We start from the raw sequence: 17,833 nt of genomic DNA, 5'->3' as shown, positions 1-17,833 counted from the left end.
GGCCTCCCAAAGTGCTGGGATTACAGGCTTGAGCCACCGCGCCTGGCCCAGCTGGCTAATTTTTTAAGCATATTATTTTTTATAGAGACAGAGTCTAACTACGTTATGCAGGCTGTTCTCAAACTCCTGGGTTCAAGTGATCCTTCTGCTTTGGCCTTCTGAAGTGCTGGATTATAGGCGTGAGCCACCATACTCAGCCTCCTTTTGTATCTTGAAAGTAGAAAAGTTGCTTTAATTTCACATGCTCACAGATGAGACTTTGGACTTTGGAATTTTCAGTTGGTGTTGGAGTTAAAGCTTTGGGGCTATGGAGAAGGAATATTTGTATATGAGAAGGACATGGGTTTTGGGGGGCCAGGGGTGGAATGCTATGAGTTAAATATTTTTTCCCTCCAAAACTCATGTTGCAATTTAATCCCCATTGTGGGAGTATTGAGAAGTAAGTCCTTTAAGAGATGGTTGAGGCTGGGTGCGGTGGCTGACACTTTGGGATGCTAAGGCAGGTGGATCAGTTGAACCCAGGAGTTAAATACTAGCCTGGGCAACATAGTAAAGTGTGTGAGTATGTATGTATGTGTATGTGTGTGTATGTATGTATGTGTGTGTGTGTGTATGTATATATATATATATATATATAGTTTAAGATGCTCTTGCTCTGTTGCCCAGGCTGAAGTGCCATGGTACTATCACAGCTCACTGTAACCTGGAACTCCTGGGTTCAATTGATCAGCCTGTCTCAGCCTCCAGAGTAGGTAGAGTTACAGGTAGGCACCACCATAACTGGCCATTTTTTTGGTAGATACAGAGTCTAACTGTGTTACCCAGTATGGTCTTGAACTCCCAGCATCAGGTGATCCTCCTGCCTTTGCCTCCCAAAGTGCTGGAGTTAAAGATGTGAGTCACCATGCCCAGCCCATGTATATTTTTCAGTAAACTTTTTTAGATTGGAATATTTTAGATTTATAGAAAAGTTGCAAAGATCAACAGAGAGTTTCTGTATATCCTTACCCAGTTTTTCCTAATGCTAACACCTTATATAACCACTGGACACTCATCAAAACTAAGAAATGAAAATTAGTACATTATTATTATTATTATTATTTTTTTTTTTTTGAGGCAGAGTCTCGCTCTGTCGACCGGACTGGAGTGCAGTGGCCTGATCTCAGCTCACTGCAAGCTCCGCCTTCCGGGTTTACGCCATTCTCCTGCCTCAGCCTCCCGAGTAGCTGGGACCACAGGCGCCCGCCACCTCGCCCGGCTAGTTTTTGTATTTTTAGTAGAGACGGGGTTTCACCGTGTTAGCCAGGATGGTCTCGATCTCCTGACCTCGTGATCCGCCCGTCTCGGCCTCCCAAAGTGCTGGGATTACAGGCTTGAGCCACCGCGCCCGGCCTAGTACATTATTATTAACTGGACTCCAGATTGTATTTTGATTTTATACATTTTTTTAAACTAATGTTCTTTTATTCATTCTAGGATCCAAACAAGGGTACCACGTTACATTTAGCTATGCAGTCATGTGTTGCTTAATGATGGGAATATATTCTGAGAAATCTTTTGTTAGGTAATTTTGTCAGTATGCAAGCATCATAGAAAGTACTTACACATACCTAGATGGTCTAGCCTACTCCATATCTAGGCTATATGATATAGTCTGTTACTCCTAGGTGGCATACATGTACAGTCTGTGGCTGTTCTGAATATTGTATGCATTTGTAACACAATGGCAAGGATTTGTATATCTGAACATAGAAGGTACAGTAAAAATATTATAATCTGATGGGATCACCGTCATATATGCAGTTTGTCATTGAGTGAAATGTTATGCAGTGCGTGACTATATTTGTGTTTGATTCTTTAGGATACACATCTGGAGCAGTAGGCTTGATAATGGAGACAGTCTGAACTCAAAGTCTGTCTCTCTTTCTCTCTCTTATTTTCACTCCCTCTCCTTTTCTCTAGCTTTCTCTCATGCACTCACCTATGTACATATGCAAGTATGCAAATGACAACCGTTCTCCTTTTCCCTTTGTGGGATCAGTGAAGGATTAGACAAAGACTTCACTGACTCCATTCAGCTGCACCCGAGGCAGTGCAGTTTGCGAGATTCAAGAAAGAAGTGCAATGAGAATAGTTGTTTCTTTTTTCTTTTTCTTTTCTTTTCTGAGATGGAGTCTCACTCTGTCACCCAGGCTGGAGTGCAGTGGCTCGATCTCAGCTCACTGCAACCTCCGCCTCCCAGGTTCACGCCATGCTCCTGCCTCAGCCTCTCGAGTAGCTGGGACTACAGGCACCCGACACCACGCCTGGCTAATTTTTGTTTTTGCATTTTTAGTAGAGACAGGGTTTCACCGTGTTAGCCAGGATGGTCTCGATCTCCTGACCTCGTGATCCACCCGCCTTGGCCTCCCAAAGTGCTGGGATTACAGGTGTGAGCTACTGCGCCGGCCGAGAATAGCTGTTTCTTAAAGAAAATGGTGATGTACTGAGGGGTGAGGGCTTCAAAAGAGCAACCACAAGGGGAAGAGGAAAAGTATAGGAGAGAAGGCAAAAGTTGGAAAATAAAATCGTGATTACCGGGACACAATCTGAAGACTCAACCAGTGAGGTCTTGCAAATGTTGTGTGATATAAAGGGGGGAATGAACTATAAAGGAGCACAACTCTCAATTTCTCAAACTCTACATTTACGACACATTTTGAAATCCTGTAACAGAACTGCTTAAAGCTGTAGTGGAATCCAATGTATATTGCGTTGGATAACAGCCAATGTGGTTTTGGAAAGGGGTAATCTACTCATAATCCTACCACTTATCTTGTCCCAATAAAATATTATTGCATGGAGATGTGTATTGACCATCAGATTGCTCCCCATTGTGAAAGACCACCAGAACAACTCTCTTAATTCTTACCCACTCCCAGCAGAGTTACATACAAGTTTCATAGCAGGAGGATCCCTGCCATGTGGTCTGTTTTTACTGGTAGACAACAACAAAATACATTTTAGTGTTTAAACAGTTTAAGGAGTTAGAAAATATTTGCTGTAATAACCAGATATCTAGACTTAACGCTTGTTCATTCATTAGAAATCACTAAAAATCAGCCTATTGGTAAATTAGTTAGGGATAGAAAATAAGCCACGGGATTAGAACTGTCAACCAATTTTGATTCTTTGATGACTGTTTACTGTCATGCTTAAGCTCTGGAGATATAAAGGAGTATTTTCCACATGCTTTTGTGCTCCTTACCACAGCTTCCCTGCAGGGACAAAATACTACTTCTCAGCCTCAGCTCACATGGAACGGTGGGAACACAGTTGCCCAGAGACCTGTATTGACTTGTTGAGGATTGGCATTCCCACTGTATCTTTAGGTGATTGTAAGAATTTTCAGTTCAAGAAGACAAAAATAGTAAATTTTAACCTTTGGGGAACTTCCTACTTGGGATCAGAGACTATAAAGTGAATGATACAGCCTTGTTAGTGGTGTAAGTTTAGTTTCCCTTGTCTGAAATGCTTAGGACTAGATGTGTTTCAGATTTTGATTTTTTTTCAGATTTTGGAATATCTCCATATACATAATGAGATATCTTGGAGATAGGATCTAAGTCTAAACACAGAATTCATTTATGTTTCATATAAACCATATACAGATAGCCTGAAGGTAATTTTATATGGTATTTTAAATAATTTTATGCATGAAACAAAATTGTAGCTCTGTTTTAATTGCAACCCATCACATGAGGTCAACCCATCACAATTTTCCACTTGTGGCATCGTGTTGGTATTCAAAAACTTTTGAATTTTGGAGCATGTTGGATTTTGGATTTTCAGATTACAGAAGCTCAGCCTGTAGTAGCATATGCTACTTATGAAATCAACATGGTTGCCAGAATTATGTCTCTTCTTTCAGTGTGATGTATTTGAGAAAAAGAGAAAACTTAGATACACGGGTAGCACTATATAACAAACAACAGAAGATGAGACTCAAAAGGCCAGAATGTGAAGTAGCTGGGAAGGCTACACGAGGTCCTCTGGAAGCCAACTTTTGACAGAGCTGACACTATGAGAAGGCAGCAAAGTCTGGATCAGGAGGAGCAAAAGAGTATAAGAGAGTCATGTTCGCAGCTGAGCAAAAGAGTAGGGATTCATGAATTTCCACTGCTGTGATTGATCTCTGCTTTAAATTTACAACTACTTCCAGCTCACGCCTGTACCCGGGCTTCTGTTTGTGAATATCTGTGATATTCCTCTTATTACTCCAGGTATAACCTTTCTCAACATCTTTTACTCGAACTACAGAGAATATGTCTTTGTTAGTTTCCCAAAGAGCCAAACAAAAACAGGTAGACTTGCAAACTGGTGGAGATTGAGAGAGAGTTTGCACAGGCTATAGATAACCAAAAAAGTAATCATCTATAATTAAGCAGGATTTGGTAAATATGAACAGGCTAGTAATCTTTTTTGAGGTTGGCAAATTAGGGAGATTTCTGTAGTTGGCCATAAATATTAAAGGTTTCATGACTTTAAACCCAAGTATCACCTTATATCCTGCAGACATTTATAATATACCTCATTTGGTATATTTCAGACTTCAATAAACTGCAAGATTTCTTCACTGTCATTCCTACCTACTTTAATACACAATTCATATTTAAAATCACCCATTAAATCAATTGTGGCTGCTTGGGATTCTAATTTGCAGAAGCACATTTTAGAAATCTGAATGCAATAAGAATGATTTATAATGGACTTTGGGGACTGCAGGGGGAGGGTAGGAGGGGGGTGAGGGATAAAAGACTACACATTGGGTACAGTGTACCCTGCTTGGGTGACAGGTGCACCAAAATCTCAGAAATCACTACTAAAGAACTTATCCATGTAACCAAAACCACCCGTTCCCCAAAAGCTATTGAAATAAAATAAAATAAAAATAATTAAAAAAGAAATTTGCAAGACATTAGACTTCCCATTGGAGTCAGGGCTTCTCAAATATTGATGTCACTTTCCTTTTTAAATTTCTTGATGCAAGAGTTTGTACAGACCAGAATTTCGGTCCCAGCTCTGCCACCTCATAGTATTGTGATCTGGGAAAATCACTTCTCTCTTCCTCAATTTAACTTCACAGGGTTGATCTGAGGATTAAAGACACAACATAAGTAAGGAAGCTGGCACGTAGTAGATGCATATGTTAGATTTGCTCTCCTTATTGGTGGGATGGTTAGAGTCGGAGGGGGAGGATGACATTTTTCTATCTCCAGGTTCAGGAAAAATTAGAACCAAGATATAATATTCAATTCCAAAGTCACAGTAAACATTTTTTCATTATAAAATGGCACATTAATATATTTTTATTGTAAAAAATGAAGATCGTATATGTACTAAAAAGTATGAAGACTACCTTCCCCCATTCCTCATCACACTTTTCTCCCCAGATTCAGGGTCATCTCAGAGACTTTGCTCAGGGAGACTTCTCCACTTCCCTCCCACATTCCTACAGGGGCTACTGCTTATCTTCACGTCTCAGCTTAAATGTCATTTGCTCGGAGAAACCCCCTTTAACCACTCTAAGGTGGTCTCTCTGCTTCCTTCTTTTATTTTCTATGAGTAAAACCTATTCTTCACCATATTTATGTGAAATTGAAATTTTGCAGTAAGAGTTTTGTTTGTGTGCATACCCTGTTAGACTATAAGCTCCAAGAAGGCCAGATGTTGGCTATTTTGTTCATCACTGTACACTAGTACCTGGCGTGGTGTGTGGTATATAGAAGGTACTCAATCAATATTTGTTGGATTGAATGAAAGATGCTTGTTTAATGTTTTACTTTAGATTATATTCAGTGTATAGATTTTTCTGGTGACTCTTATACTCATGTTTTTGCCAAAATTGCAATATATAGCCACACTGCAGAGATATTCTGGAGGAATCTGAAAATAGCATACAAATGTATGAAGTTAATATAGTTTCTGAGTTTTTGAGAGCCAGGGAGTTTTGCTGATTTGTTAGTATTTGTCAGTCATTTAGTAAGTATTTATTGAGTGCCTTAGATAGTCAGAGATAACCAAAACGGATGTGGTTCCTGCCCATATGGAATTTTATTCTTAGTAGAGGAAATACATTAATCTTGTTAAAACAAATACATGGAGTGGAATGTTAAGATTTGATTATGTTGCCTCAGTTTTGGCCCAGACCCCAAGATAAAGGTGCTAACTAGTTCCAATTCTAAAGTGAGATGGAAGATCATGAAGCAGATTTGAAGGGGAAGCTGGTTTTGTAATCTTTAGCTGACGAACTACCTCTAGCCTATAAAAGAAATTAGAGAAGCCCAGAAGTATTGTTAGAAATGTCAAGGGATTATTTGAAGACAGATGTTGGGGTTGTGACTCCCCCCAGAAGGGGTGTGGGTGCTTTTCCCTCACTTAAAGGCTAGTGAGAGGAACTTTAATGGCATCACTCAGGGAGCTTCATGTATGTGTTCTAGCGTTTGGGGTTCATGCAGCTAAATCATCCAGAGGATGACAAGCTGTGTCTGGAGCTGCCTGCCAGGGCTTTCAATGAAGAGCGAGCTGGGTTTGGAAAATAGCAGCATTCCCACCAATAGTGCTCAAGAAGCATGCTACAGTAGGCCAGATGAGGGCTTCTGGAGCAAGAGGAAGAGACAAATGGGATCATCTTAAGAGTCTGCCTAAAAACATCATCTAGAGAGTTGAGAATACTTCAGTGGGAAGAAGAGGAGGTATACTCCCAGATTCCTAATAGTAGAATGCTAGGAGAACATTCCAGAAGAGATATATTTGCATGTGCCAAAGTAACTGCTGGTGTATGAACTTCAAAGCAAGACAAAAGTGTCCTTTAGAGGAAGTGTCAGCTTTAAACACTTGCCATGGTCAGAGAGCTTTAGAGGTAGATTTCCAAAAGGATATGAGTCAAACAAGAGTTTCATCTTGGCAGGGCGCAGTGGCTCACGCCTGTAATCCCAGCACTTTGGGAGGCCAAGTCGGGTGAATCATGAGGTCAGGAGATCGACACCATCCTGGCTAACACGGTGAAACCCCGTCTCTACTAAAAATATAAAAAAATTAGCCAGGCGAGGTGGCGGGCCCCTGTAGTCCCAGCTACTTGGGAGGCTGAGGCAGGAGAATAGGGTGAACACGGGAGGCGGAGGTTGCAGTGAGCCGAGATGCACCACTGCACTCCAGCCTGGATGACAGAGCAAGACTCCATCTACAAAAAAAAAAAAAAAAGAGTTTCACCTTAACTCTTATCAGCCTGGCCCTCCCTCAAGCTTTCAGTCTTAGGAAAGCCAAGTGTGAACTAGTAAGTAAGGGAGGAGAAATGGACAAGCTAAGCTGGGAACTAAAAAGACCAGCCACGCTGCCTTTCTGGAGGAAGGGAGAAACTGTAACTTTAAATGAAGCTAAGATATTTTTTAAAATTCCCTAAACTGGACATATTACTAAATTCTGAATTGAGAATTCAGTGTCTGTATCTATAGGTATTTATCTTCTGGTTCCTAGTAATACAAGGTATGTAACAGATGTGCCTCTGATGGGGAGATTTATTACTGGCCAAGTGTAACCCACATATCTCAGGAGGCTGCAAATTGCCTGAGATATTTCCACCCACCCTGTTCCATGCCTTGGTTTTAAAAATGAACTTCAGAGCAGCTTTGAGAAGAAAAGAACACTATTTTCTTATTCTGAATGTGTAAGAGTATGTGGTAGACAAAATGATGCTTGCCTTCCCACTCCCCAAAGATGTCCAGGTCCGAATCTCCAGGACCTGTCAAGATATCAAGATGTTACCTTACATGGCAAAAAGGATTGTGTATATATTCCCGAGGAAGATTATTATTATATTCCTTCCCTTCCTCAGGAATATATGTATAGTTCCTACAAAATAGGGCTTAATAAATTGCATGCCAATCCTTAATAGTTTGCATGCTATTTTTGCATACATTTTTTATTCATTCATTCGTTTACTCAGTATTTAATGAGTACCTTCTGGGTGCCCAGCACTTGAAGATATAAAAATGAATAAGACAGATATGGATGCAGATGAAGAAACTGAGGCTCTGAGAGAGGGTTAAGTGACTTGCCCAAGGTCCATATTTAGTGAGTGGTAGAGTCAGTTCTGGAATCCATGTCTTCTGATTTCAAATTCCATCCATTTTGTCTTCCTCCTCATCAGTTAATAAGGAGAGTTACCACTGCTGCATCAATATTAAATACTGATTGATCTAATGCATGTACCAAAATACATTACACTCCATGATGATACAAAAAGCCTGTCACTAACCTAAAATTAAGTAGCAGACTGGACAAGGTAGAATGTCTAATCTCCCAGTTTTATTTCAGAATTTAAGATAGAATATAATAAATATTATAAAAGAAAGGGAATAAAATGGCTTATTATCTGAAAGGCTGAAGAAAGAATATTTAGCTGGGATGGAAAATCGAGTAGAACCTCTTCCTTTATGGAGGGTGTGTCATTTGAACTGGTCTTGAAAGAGGTCTTACAGGAATTAATTTTCATATACTGGGACCGTTTGGGGTCTTTCTCATGGCCATGTAATTTCATGAGAGAGACTATGGGTTCATTCTCAGCTTAGCATTCACCATGGCCTACTTTGCACCTAAAGTGTAGTTTTCATTTTCTTTCTTCAGAAGAAGATGGGGAGAAGTGGGAGCTGGGGTTGTTGAAGGAAATGGTTATGGGTGGGTAAGGAAGACAAGTAGAAAAAATGTTGTCTAATAATCTACAGGCATACCCTGAAGGTATTGTGGGTTCCATTCCAGACCCTTGCAATAAAGGAAATATAGCAATACAAGGAGTCACATACATTTTTTGGCTTTCCAGTATATATGAAAGGCAGGTTTACACTATGCCATAGTCTGTTAACTGTGCAATAACATTATGTCTAAAAAACAGTATGCATATCTAATTTAAAAATATTTTATTGCTGAATAATATGAATGATCATATGAACCTACAGCAAGACGTACTCTCTGCTGGTATTGCCTTGATGTTGATGACTGCTGACTGATCAGGGTGGTGGTCGCAGAAGGTTGGGTTGGCTGTGGCAAGTACTTAAAAAAAACTTAGGCTGGGCACTGTGGCTCACACCTGTGTCCCCACCCAAACCTCATCTTGAATTGTAACACCCACAATTCCCATGTATCATGGGAGGAACTCAGTGAGAGGTGATTGAATTATGGGAGTGGGCCTTTTCTGTGCTGTTCTCATGATAGTGAATGAGTCTCATGAGATCTGATGGTTTCAAAAAACATGAGTTTCCCTGCACAAACTCTCTCTTTGCCTGCCACCATCCACGTAAGATGTGACTTGCTCCTCCTTGCCTTTTACCTTCTGCCATGATTGTGAGGTCTCCCCAGCCATGTGGAACTGTAAATCCAATAAACTTCTTTCTTTTGTAAATTGCCCAGTCTCGGGTATGTCTTTATCAGCAGCGTGAAAATGGACTAATACAATCTCTCATCTGTTGATGGACCCTTAGGTTACTTCCAAATGGCTCTTATGAATAGTGCTGCAATAACATGGGAGTGCAGATATCTCTCAGATTTACTTGTTTCCTTTCTTTTGGGTATATACCTAAGGAGTGGGATCTCTGGATCAAATGGTAGTTCTATTTTTAGTTTTTTGAGGAACCTCCAAACTGTTCTCCGTAGTGGTTGTACTAATTTACATTCCCACCAACAGTGTACAAGGGTTCCCTTTTCTCCACATCCTCTCCAGCATTTGTTATTGTCTAACTTTTGGATAGAAGCCATTTTAAATGGGGTGAGATAATAGCTCATTGTAGTTTTGATTTGTATTTCTCTTATGATCAATGACATTGAGCACCTTTTCATACACCTGTTTACCATTTGTATGTTTTCTTTGGAGAAATGTCTATTCAGATCTTTTGCCCATTTTAAATTGGATTATTAGATTTTTTTCCTATAGAGTTGTTTGAACTCATTATATATTCTGGCTATGAATCCCTTGTCAAATGGGTAGTTTGCAAATATTTTCTCTCATTCTGTGGGTTGTCTCTTTACTTTGTTGATTGTGTCCTTTGCTGTGCAGAAGCTTTTTAACTTGATGTGATCCCATTTGTCCATTTTTGCCTTGGTTGTCTGTCCCTGTGGGACATCACTCAGTGTCCTAGAGAGTTTCCCCAGTGTTTTCTTTTAGTAGTTTCATAGTTTGAGGTCTTAGATTTAAGTCTGTAATTCATTTTGATTTAATTTTTGTATATGGGAAGAAATAGGAGTCTAGTTTCATTATTTTGCATGTGGATATCCATTTCTCTGGGCACCAGTTATTGAAGAGACTGCCTTTTTCCCCAATGTATGTTCTTGGCACCTTTGTCAAAAATGAGTTCATTGTAGATGTATGTACTTACCTCTAGGTTCTCTCTTCTATTCCACTGGTCTACATGTCTGTTTTTATGCCAGTACCATGCCATTTTGGTTACTGTAGCTCTGTAGTGTGTAAGTTGAAGTCAGGTACTGTGATTCCTCCCATTTTGTTTTTGCTTAGGATAGCTCTGGCTATTCTGGGTCTTTTATGGTTCCAAATGAATTTTAGAATTGCTTTTTCTATTTCTGTGAAATAGAAATATTTCTATTTCTACATTCTGTGAATACCATCATTGGTATTTTGATAGGGATTGCATTGAATCTGTAGATTGCTTTGGGTAGTATGGACATTTTAACAATATTGATTCTTCCAATCCATAAACATGAAATCTCTTTCTATTTTTTGGTATCTTCTTTAATTTTGTACGTCACTCTTTTGTAGTTTTCATTGGAGAGATCTTTCATTTCTTTCGAAAATTAATTGCTAGGTATTTTATCTTATTCATAGCTATTGTAAATGGGATTACTTTCTTGATTTCTTTTTCAGATTTTTCACTGTTGACATATAAAAATGCTGCTGAGGCCAGGCACAGTGGCTCACGCCTGTAACCCCAGTACTTTGGGAGGCTGAGATGGGCAGATCACTTGAGGCCAGGCATTCGAGACCAGCCTGGCCAACATGGTGAAACCTCATCTCAACTAAAAATACAAAAATTAGCCAGGCGTGATGGTGCACACCTGTAATCCCAGCTACTTGGTAGGCTGAGGCAGGAGAATTGCTTGAACCCGGGAGGTGGAGGTTGCAGTGAGCAGAGCTTGCACCACTGTACTCCAGCCTGGGTGATGGAGCAAGACTCTGTCTCAAAAGAAAAAAAAAAAAAAGATGCTATTGATTTTTGTATGTTGATTTTGTATGCTGCAACCTTACTGAATTTCTTTATCAGTTCTAATAGTTTTTTGGTAGAGTCTTTAAGTTTTTCCAAATATAAGATTATATCATCTGCAAACAAGGATGATTTGACTTCTTCCTTTCCAACTTGGATGCCCTTTATTTCTTTCTCTTGTCTGTTGCTCTAGCTATGACTTTTAGCACTTTGTTGAATAGCTGTGGTGACAGTGGGCATCCTTCTTGTTTTCAGATCTTAGGGGAAAGACTTTCAGTTTTTCCCCATTCAGTGTGATACTAACTGTGGGTCTGTCATATATGGCTTTTATTACATTGAGGTATGTTCCTTCTATACCCGGTTTTTTTAGGGTTTTTATAATGAAGTGATGTTGAATTTTATCAAATGCCTTTTAAGCATCAATTGAAATAATCATATGGTTTTTGTCCTTCATTCTGTTCATACGATGTATCATATTGGTTGATTTGCATATGCTGAACCATTGTTGCATCCCTGGGTTAAATCCCACTTGGTCACGATGAATGATCTTTTTAATGTGCTCTTGAATTTGGTTTGCTAGCATTTTGTTGAGATTTTTGCATCAATATGTATCAGTGGTAATGGCCTGTTGTTTTCTTTTTTTGATGTGTCTTTGTCTGGTTTTGAGGTCAGCGTAATATTGGCCTCATAGAATGCATTTGGAAGTAATCTCTCCTCCTCTATTTTTCCAAATACTTTGAGTAGGATTGGTATTAGTTCTTCTTTAAATGTTTGGTAGAATTCAGCAGTGAAGCCTTTGGGTCCTGACCTTTTCTTTGATGGGAGACTTTTTATTATGGCTTCATTCTCATAACTTATTATTAGTATGTTCAGGTTTTGAATTTCTACATGGTTCAATCTTGATAGGTTGTATGTATCTGGGAATTTATCCATTTCTTCCAGATTTTCCAATTAATTGGCATATAGTTGCTCATAGTAGCCACTAATGATCCTTTGAATTTCTGTGGTATTAGTTGCAATGCCTCCTTTTTCATCTCCAATTTTATTTATTTGGGTCTTCTCTCTTTTTTTCTTGGTTAGTGAGGCTAAAGGTTTGTCACTCTTGTTCATCTTTTTAAAAAAACAAGTTTTTGCTTCATTGACCTTTTGTATTGTTTCCTTCATTTCAATTTCATGTATTTCTGCTTTGATCTGATTTTTTTTTTTTGATGGAGTTTCGCTCTTCTTGCCCAGGCTGGAGTACAATGGCATGATCTCGGCTCACTGCAACCTCTGCCTCCCAGGTACAATCGATTCTCCTGTCTTAGCCTCCCAAGTAGCTCAGATTACAGGCATGCGCCACCATGCCCAGCTAATTCTTTTGTATTTAGTAGAGATGGGGTTTCACTATGTTAGTCAGGCTGGATTTCAGGTGATCCACCCTCCTTGGCCTCCTAAAGTGCTGGGATTTTAGGCGTGTGCCAACGCACCCTGCCTCTGCCCTGATCTTTATTGTTTCTTTCTTCTATTAATTTTTGGTTTGGTTTGTTGTTGCCTTTCTAGTTCTTTAAGGTTATCATTAGGTTGTTTATTTGAATTTTTTTTTCTTTTTCAATGTAAACATGTATAGTTGTAAACTTCTTTCTTAGTTCTGCTTTTGCTGTATTTCTTAGGTTTTGGTATGTTATGTTGTCATTAGCATTTGTTTCAAGAAATTTCTAAATTTTCTTCTTACTTTCTTCATTGACCACACTGGTCATTCAGTAGCATGTTGCTTAATTTCCATGTGTTTGAACAATGTCCAAAGTTCTTCTTGTTATTCATTTGTAGTTTTATTTCATTGTGGTCAGAGAAGATGCTTGATATTATTTCAGTTTTTTTTTTTTGAATGTTTTAAGACTTATTTTGTGAACTAACACATGGTCCTTCTTTGAGAATGATCCATATGCTGAAGAAAAGAATGTCTATTCTGCAGTCATTGCATGAAATGTTCTGCAAATCTCTATTGGCTCCATTTGTTCTATAGTACAGATTAAGTACAATGTTTCTTTGTTGATTTTGTCTGGAAGATCTGTTCAATGCTTAAAATAGGATATTGAAGTCTCCAGCTATCATTGTATTGGGGTCTAACTCTCTTTAGCTCTGATATTTGCTGTATATATCTGGGTGCTTCAGTATTGAGTGCATATATATTTACAATTGTTATATCCTCTTGCTGAATTTACCCGTTTCTCATTAGGTAGTGACCTTCTTTGTCTCTTCTCATAGTTTTTGTCTTGATGTCTATTTTGTTTAAGTATAGCTACCTCAGTCTAGGATTATAGGCTTGAGCCACGAACTGCACATGACCAGCTCATTCTTCTCAAAAGTTAATATTCTTTTTTTTTTTTTTTTTGAGTTGGAATCTTGCCCTGTCACCAAGGCCAGAGTGCAATGGTGCAATCTTGGCTCATTACAGCCTGGAACTCTTGGGCTCAAGCGATCCTTCTGGCTAAGCCTCCCTAGTAGGTGGGACTACAGGCACATACCACCACACGTGACTGTAAAGTTAATATTCTATAGCATGAATATACTATGATATACTCGATCATTATTTTGATGGACATGCATACCCTTCCTTTCTTCTTTCCTTCCTTCTTTCCTCCATTTCTCCCTTCTTTCCTTCAGACAAAGTTGAAAGAAACAGTGGTATATATATGTTTTTGGCACTGGTGCTTTTGTTTGTACAGAATACATTTCTCAAAAATGTATTTTGTATCCAAGATTTCTGCTAAATTGTATATGTATTTTTAATATTAATAGAAATTGCCTGATTAGTTTCCAGAAGTGGTTGCAGCAATTCATATTTCAACCAATGATACATGAGGGTGTCCATTACTCTGCGTCTTCATCAATAATGAATAGCATTGCTTAACATTTTTTTGTCAGTTTTATGAGTGAACACTTTCAGATAAAGACCACTTTTCTGGAGGAAGCAGTTTTTTCCTTTCCAGTCTTTTCAGGTCTGGATGGGGGCACCTCTTGTGTGAGATATTGAAGGAATATTAAACGTCTTTCTGATGAGGAACCTTGATCTTCTTCCTTTTTCCTTTATAGTGGAACGTTGGAAGTAATATATATTTACATTTTAGGTTCAGAGAATAATTGATCAATCATTTTTTATTCCAGTGTATCCAGATTGGCTTCTTCCAGTGAGATTCACCAGCTAATAGTCATGTTGTGTAAGGGTCAGTGGCTAATCTCTTTAGGAATTGATTGGAATGGACCAGTTTAACTTTTTATCCTTGTATCATGAGTTTGGCTTCAGATTCTTGGGAAAGAGAGAGAGCATCTTCAGAATGTTTTGAGTTATGAGATTATTTCCTGGTCATGGAGGATGGGGACACTGATTACCAGTGACACACAACATAAAATGGGGGTTAGGATGGCTCCTCAAGGCAATATCAGAGTGCAGTAACCAACAAGATGGGGAAATGACATTGGGGAGGCCAAAGCAAGTTGCTCAAACCTAAGATGACAGAAATAAAATTAAAAGTAAACGTCTCCCTCTGACCATGACAGAGCTACAGGGTTATGGCTTTTCATCTCACAATAAACTAGAAATCTGGAAAGAATAAATGAAAAACCCTGTTTTGAGACATTGTTCAACAGGCAGTCCCAGACTGTAATCCCTGTGAGAAGGAAAAAAAAAAAAGGTAGGTGATTCCCACAGTTGCCCAGTTCCATTTTCCTGGAGGCAGTTTTCATATAACATTGTAGGAAAGGGGATCCCAAGCAGAGCCTGGTGGTTTTGCTGAATTGAGGAGACACAGGTTGGAGTTCATGGAGGTGGAAGGAGTTAGAATTTGTGGGGAAGATTATAAAAAATGGGAGGGCCTTACACAGAAGCACCAACCTAATACAAATTATTCCAGAAAACAGGAAAAGTGGGAGCTTTTTTTTTGTTTATTAGATGGAGTCTCACTCTGTAGTCCAGGCTGGAATGCAGTGCCATGATCTTGGCTCACTGCAACATCCGCCTCCTGGGTTCAAGCAATTCTCCTGCCTCAGCCTCCTGAGTAGCTGGGATTACAGGCATGTGCCATCACATCTGGCTAACTTTTTGTATTTTTAGTAGAGACGGAGTTTTGCCATGTTGGCCTGGCTGGTCTTGAACTCCTGACCTCAGGTGATCTGCCCGCTTTGCTTCCCAAAGTGCTGAGATTACAAGTGTGAGCCTCCATACCCAGCGAGCATTTGTTTCTTGAGGCTAGAATTCCCTTGAAACCAAAACTAGTCATAGATATGAGAAAAGGAAACTATAGGTTAATGTCACTCATGAACAAAGATTAAAAATTCTGAACAAAATACTAGCAAACTTCATCCAGTGACCTATAAGAAGATAATGTGTGAGAATTAAGTTGGATTTATTCCCGAAAGGAAATATTTGTTTAACATTGGAAACAATCAATCAATGTACTACATTAAAAGATTAAAGCAGAAAAATATATGATCGTCTCAATAGATGTGGCAAACCATTTGATAAAAGTCAATATATTCATGATAAAAACACTCAACAAATTTATAATACAAGAGAATATCCTCAGCCTGATAAAAGGTTTCTACAGAAAAGCAATAGGAAAATCATCCTTAATTGATGACATTTTGAAAGCTTTCTCTGTGGAATTGGAAAAAGAGCAAGGATGCCTACTCTAGTTTTCTTCAATGTTATACTGGAAGTCTAGTGCAAGAAGATAAGAAAAGAAATAAGAGAGATACAAATTGGAAATGAATAAATAAACTGTCACTATTTGCTGGTAACTTGATTGTGTATATATAGAAACATTTAAAAGATGGTATAGATATATTATTAGCATTAATTAGCAAGTTTGTAGGATACAAGGTCGTTAAACAAAAAACAGATGTGGTTCTGTATATCAACCACATACAGTTGTAAAATGAAATATAAAAAGCAACCATTTACAGTGGCATAAAAAATTTTGAGTATTCTGGGAATAAATCTATGAAAAGATGTACTATACTTCTGTGGAGAACATTCTTGAAGGAAATTAAAGAAGCCCTAAATAAAGGGAGAAATTAGATTCACAGACTGTAAAACTTAATGTTGTAAAGATATCAGATTCTTTTCCAATTATCTCCTCAATTTATCTGTAGATTTAAAACAATCCAAAACAAAATTCCTTTTTTTTCTGTGTGTGTTTTCTGCATTTGTTTAGAATCTTAAGTTGATTCTAAACTTTATTTGAAAATTAAAAGATCAAGAATAACTAAAACACTCCTGAAGAAAAGCAGCAATATGGCAGGATTCCATATATCAAGACTTTTTCCTAAAGCTGCAGTAATTACAACAGTGGTATCAGCACAAAAATGTATAATTGATTGACACAACAAAATAGAGTCCAGAAATAGAGCCAAGGTGTGAACACTTGATTAGACAAAGGTGCCATTGCACAGTAGCGGATTAAGGGTAGTCTATTCAATAAAACGTATGGGACAAGTGGATATACATATGATAAAAAGAAACGAAGAAAGAAAAGAAAAAAAAAGGAAAAGAAACTTGACTTTTATCTCATATCACAGCCATACATCAATTCCTATGTGGGTTGTAGGCATGAAGGTGCATGGCAAACAGTAAAGCTTTATTAGATAAAATAGAAGCATATTATCACGACTTTGGGGTAGGGAAAGATTTTTAAAAGTCACTAACTGTATAGAAAATGGTTGACAAATTTGACAATAAACTTAAGATCTTTTCATCAAAAGACAAACATAAGAGTGAGCAAAAGTAGGCTACAGAATGGTAAAAAGTATTTGTAACATATGTAACTGACAAAAGGCTTGTATCTATAATTTTTTTTTTTTTTTTTTTTTGAGACAGAGTCTTGCTGTGTTGACCAGGCTGGTCTTGAACTTCTGGCCTCAAGTAATCCTCCCACCTGGGCCTCCCAAATTACTGAGATTACAGGTGTGAGTTACAGTGCCCTGCCAAGGCTTGTATCTAGATGACATGAAGTATTCCTTCATATTAATTTTAAAAAGACAATTTTTTTTTTGAGGTGGAGTCTCGCTCTGTCACCCAGGCTGGAGTGCAGTGGCACAATCTCGGCTCACTGCAAGCTCCGCCTCCCGAGTTCACGCCATTCTCCTGCCGCAGTCTCCCGAGCAGCTGGGACTACAGGTGCCTACCACCGTGCCCAGCTAATTTTTTGTATTTTTAGTAGAGACGGGATTTCACTGTGTTAGCCAGGATGGTCTGGATCTCCTGACTTCGTGTTCCACCCGCCTCAGCCTCCCAAAGTGCTGGGATTACAGGCGTGAGCCACTGCGCCCGGCCAAAAAAGACAATTTATATAAAATGATCAACGACTTAAACAGGAACTTCACAAAGAGGATATCTAAATGTGCAATAAATGCATAAGAAATGCTCAAGTCAGTAATCAGTGAATTGCAAACTAAAAGAAGCTGCTACACAATTAGCTGAATGGCTTATATTAAAAAGATAGCACTGCCACGTGGCCGGGCGCGGTGGCTCAAGCCTGTAATCCCAGCACTTTGGGAGGCCGAGACGGGCGGATCACGAGGTCAGGAGATCGAGACCATTCTGGCTA

General features: G+C 38.8%; 1 protein-coding gene across 1 annotated transcript in view; it reads left to right on the top strand.

The window, feature by feature from the left end:
• UNC79 (unc-79 homolog (C. elegans)) overlaps positions 1-17,833 on the top strand; it is a 357,370-nt gene that overhangs the window by 37,467 nt on the left and 302,070 nt on the right. The gene's annotated exons all lie outside the window — the stretch shown is intronic.

Source organism: Colobus angolensis, unplaced genomic scaffold (genome assembly GCF_000951035.1).
Source record: "Colobus angolensis palliatus isolate OR3802 unplaced genomic scaffold, Cang.pa_1.0 Scaffold32, whole genome shotgun sequence".
Classification (NCBI taxonomy): Eukaryota; Metazoa; Chordata; class Mammalia; order Primates; family Cercopithecidae; genus Colobus; species Colobus angolensis.
This window is presented reverse-complemented; position numbering and strand designations above follow the sequence as displayed.